The 4765-nt window shown below is 51.9% G+C and overlaps 1 pseudogene; it reads left to right on the top strand.

The window, feature by feature from the left end:
* The first annotated feature begins 1715 nt into the window (after positions 1-1715).
* LOC144171255 (U4 spliceosomal RNA) lies at positions 1716-1828 on the top strand (annotated as a pseudogene).
* The last annotated feature ends 2937 nt before the right edge of the window (positions 1829-4765 follow it).

The raw sequence follows: 4765 nt of genomic DNA, 5'->3' as shown, positions 1-4765 counted from the left end.
CAGCCCTCGCCAAAACCGGGAAACTGGGCCTGCCCAGACAATTCGGGGGGTGGAACATCCCCTCCGTAACCAATTATGCCGTGACCTATGCTTTGAAAAGTGTTCTTAGGGTTCTTGATCTGCAGACGGGGCATCCAGCAAGGCAGCTCTGTGTATACTTCTTGTGAGCGCAAGCTAGGTTATTTCCCCAGCATACTCCGGATGGGCCCAAGGCAACTAGCCACCCCCTTTTACACCAAAGTAATAGCAGCATATAAGAAACTAACCACACATAACTCACAAAGAGAAGTAGAAGATATGAGGAACATAGAACTGGCTCAGAAATTAGATGAGACGAGTCCTGAAAACCTAGAAGAGAACAAAAGAACTTTCCTTGGCGCACGCTGATCAATGCAAATGTACCGGGTGAAGCCCAAGACGTAACATGGAAGTATGGGTGGTCAGTCTTGCAGACGAGAACTGTCTTAAGGAGAAGGGGTACAACAACAGACAAGTGTGTGCACTGTAATCAGAGGGAGACAAATGAACACGCAATGGTCCAATGTACAGTCGCCAAAACATTTTGGCTCATAGTGAGTAGGACATATAGACAACTCCGCATTCGGGACTTCCTGGAGGGCAGACGGTGCCCAAGAAACCCTCTAGCTGTGCTTATCATAACGATTGGTCTTTATGTACTGTGGATAAACAGGTATACTGCTGTCAAGCAATCACGCCCCCGACGTAACCAGTGGAACTTACTGATCCACATGCACACAAAACTAACCGAAAACCTGGAAGCAGAGCTGTTCTTCTTAGGGGAAGAAGAATTCTTGAGAAAATGGTCTTGTCCTTTCATTGAGGTTCAAAACGGGCGAGTGCACTTGAGCTGCACTCCAATACACGGATTACGCTTCACGGGAACATAAAAGACGGCTTATAAAAGCGGGTGGGCCTGAGCCGCACTCCAATACATGGGCTACATTTCAGGGAAATAACGGGAAGCTCATAAAAGTTAGTGCACTTGAGTTGCACTCCATTAACGTACGGGTCAGGTTTACGGGAACATAAGGGGAGGCTTTTAAAAGGCGCAAGCGCCTCGGGCGGGGGAGACTATCCTCCCGCACCTGTGCACTTGGCGCCTCACTCTACTACAAAGTGAGCGGGCTCGCAAATGTAAGCCGCGTACTTGCGTTTTTACAGGTGTAAGCCATGTGGTGCGGATGTAAACCGCGTGATTGTGTTGCTACTACCAAAGGCAGTTCCAATTGCATTATGTAAACGGAGGTCATGTTCTGAGTATTCAATAAGTTTTGTGGCCCCAAATGGGAAGGTGGGCCAAATAAGTGTATACGGTGCAGTGAACAAACCAATGGTCGATTTCTTTTGTATTTGTTTTTGCATTTGAATGTTTTGAAGTGACGTATGTAGCAGGGAAGACCCGAGTAAATGAAACGTCTTGTGTAAAGGGAGCTGGTGCTTGGGGTGGGGGAGTAGTTCCCCCCCTCCCAGGACACAGGCTGTCCTCTCAGTGCACAATTTATGTACCAAGAAGTGTACGTCATTTGCATTCGTGTTCATGCAATGTTAGTTTTTCACTCATTTCGTATCTGCTTTGTTAATAACAAGGAGAGATGTCGTCCTGCAACGTAACGGACGGACCGAGTATGTAAACGTGGAAAAGCGTAACCATGAGTGTTTTGTACTTCCTTTTGTTACAAGAGAAAAATAAAAATTCCTTTGCTTAGCGGAGCAGCGACTATTGCTAGTTGAAAACTTTTCCCAATACCCCGCCTGGACGACGTGAAACACCGTCGGCCGAGGCAATTTTTGGAAGGCCCTTCAGGGCCTCAATTTCAAATCCAAAGTGAGATTCAGGCTGTTGAAGCGGTATTCAGTATCGACGGAGCGCTTCAGCCGATAAATTCGAGGGAGGTCGTGACGTCACCGCAGGCGCACTTCCGCTCGGCCAGCTCCTTCGCTCACACCAGAGTCCTTCAATGCTTCTCTGGTCATGAAACTCCCGGCCAAGTTTCGTACGGGGACAAAGGCTACCGCGAGGGGCGCCACCGCAGATCGGAGGGCATTGGGCGGCCGCCGCTGCTCTGTAGCCAGACCGGTAATTTGGTCCTCATACCCAAAAAATCCGTCCAAGATATGGTACCGAATGTGGAAAATTTCAGGCCCATCAGTTTACTGTTGACAGACTATAAAATCCTAGCACGTATCCTGGCCCGACGACTCGAGATGGCCCTCAGTGGTGTGGTGGGCCCACATCAGACATGCGGATTTAGGGGCAGCTCCATTAACACCAATTTGCACCGCATGCGGACGGTCTGCGAGGTGGCAGAGTCAGGCACTTACCCCTTAGCTGTCCTTCAACTCGACCTTAAAAAGGCCTTTGACCAGGTAGACCACACCTTTCTGTTCATGCTCCTTAGTCAATGTGGGATCGGAGATGTAATGGTAGATTGGATAAAGACCTGCTACACAGAAATAACTACAAGCATCATCACGAATGGGGAAGTGGGGCCGCCAATCAACATCGGACGGTCGGTCAGGCAGGGCTGCCCCATGTCCCCTATTCTATTCGCACTGCCCATAGAACCTCTCTGCAGGATGGCAATAGCGTCCAAGTCGATCCGAGGCTTCGTCCTTGGAGACGAAGAACTAAAGGTCCTGGCCTATGCGGACGATGTCGCCTTTGTGTGCACATCAAGAGAGCAGGCGGGGGAGGTTGTTGCACTGGCCGAAGAATTCTGTCGATTCTCCGGAGCTCAGCTCAACCTTTTGAAGTCGGAGGGAGCATGGCTAGGCGAATGGCTCACCAAACCCCAACAACTCTACGGAGTTCGATGGAGGGTGACCATCACCCGATACCTTGGGGTAAACCTAGATACCTGCGCAGCCATCGCCCCCCGGTGGCAGACAAAACTGGCAGCTGCCGGAAGGAACTTGGAGCCCTGGAGAGCGCGACATATTGCCCTCTTTTCTAGGGCACATGTTTGCAACGCCGTGGCATATCCGGCCATCTTGTACGCGGCCCGCGTCTCGACTATCGATGCAGGCTTGGTGTCCAAGCTACACCGGTTGTTTGCGGTTTTCGTCTGGAGATCCACGTATGAACCCATGCGCCGCACTACCATCTTCTGGAGTGCCGAAGCCGGGGGTCTTGGGCTCGTTAACATGGAACTCAAACTGATTGTACAGAGATTCGTGTACTTCCGAGATCGCAGTGATGGCTTCCTCCAGGCGGTTCTCCAAAGTGTAGGCGCCCTACACCTGGCCCCTTGGCTCGTAACAACAGCAGACCTTGCACATGACACCCGTGCAACAGGCTTTTACAGGGAAGTGGCGGGGGCACTGGCCCTCTTGCAGGATCTCTTCTCCTGGGAGTATTTGTGCGCAGTGAAGCCGAGGAGGCTCTACTGGGATTTGGAGAACAGACCCTTCCACCCCCCTTTTACCGCTCCCCACCTTTAGGCCGCCTAAAAAGTGACGTCTGACGGCGTATGCGGAAACTCCCCGTTCCAACAAGCTCAACAGACTTCTTTTTCCGTTTGCACGCAGGGATACTCACAACTAAGGCAAGGCAGGAAGAGCGGGGTTTCTTCCTCCCTGGAGGGGCCAAATGTCCGTTGTGCGGAAGGCGGGAGACGGGCGAGCATGTATTCTTAGATTGCAACACGGCATCGTATTTCTGGGACGAGCTGCAGTGCTCCTTTGGCACACTGTGGCAGCTCACGTGGACCAACCTAAGGTTCTTGGATGCAGACACGGAACTCCCACACCTTCGAGATTGCATCCACGTCATGGGACTCCACTCGCTTTGGAGGGCAAGGGTGGATGCTGTTGAATGCGCTGAACACCCTCGGCCGGCGTGGAGGGATTTTGTTCAGAAGGCGCAGTGGGCAGTGGCCGCCCTTGATGGGCCTGACTCGGACACCGAGCTACGTGGTGCACTGGCCATAGGCGTCAACTACGTGGGGGCAACGGGGCGCGTGCCCCCACCGAGCTTCCCCGGTGGGGGCGACGCCCCCACCGGGGAAGTTCGTGTGGAACTATCTCCGTCCGGCCAGCCGGGGCCATCCTATTGATAGTTGGTGAAACCTGTAATGACATCGCAGCTAGTGTAACTATACCGACCAGTACGCACCCGCTCTTTGCACGCTCTAAAGCGGTAACTACCCCTGACAACTGACATTTCGCCGGCGTTACAAGAGAAACATCGACGTCTCTCAGGCCCCTTCGACGCAGTCGCACAGGAAAACGCGTCTTTCAATACTCCCATACAAATTATTGGCCTTTCTGCTGGCAAGACCGCAAAGGTGCGGCTCTGCGTTGTGCGCTTAATTAAATTTGCGACATCTCGGTTTTCCCAGAAAAACAATGAAAGCGTGAACGTCTTCCACACAACCCTGGCTGGGTGCATAAGCGGTCCCAGAGACTGTTTCTTTTTTTTCCTCTTTTTTTGTTTGGGGGGGGGGTGCGAATTTCAATACCGAAAAAACAGTAAAAAAGCAGTAAAGAAGAAATAAGAGGGCACTCGTCGTTATTATTCTATGCTCCGCAGCATGCAGGTGTAGCGGTCCCCTTTTCCGAAATCATGCAGTTAGGGGCGAAGAGGCTTTATTGCACCTCTGAGGATCTTTGACTTGTTTCCAAGCCTGCGCTCCGCGCATAAACGTGACGTCAAAGGTCGCACCCCCACTACAAATCAGTCGATGGCCTAAAACCGTTCGTCGTGACGCACGCGGAACGTCCCGAAATGCCGCATGCTGACAGG

This window comes from Haemaphysalis longicornis, unplaced genomic scaffold (genome assembly GCF_048455015.1).
Source record: "Haemaphysalis longicornis isolate Haplotype H1 unplaced genomic scaffold, Haemaphysalis longicornis Haplotype H1 scaffold_2, whole genome shotgun sequence".
Taxonomy (NCBI): domain Eukaryota; kingdom Metazoa; phylum Arthropoda; class Arachnida; order Ixodida; family Ixodidae; genus Haemaphysalis; species Haemaphysalis longicornis.
The sequence above is the reverse complement of the archived record's forward strand: the minus strand, read 5'-3'. Positions and strand labels throughout refer to the sequence as shown.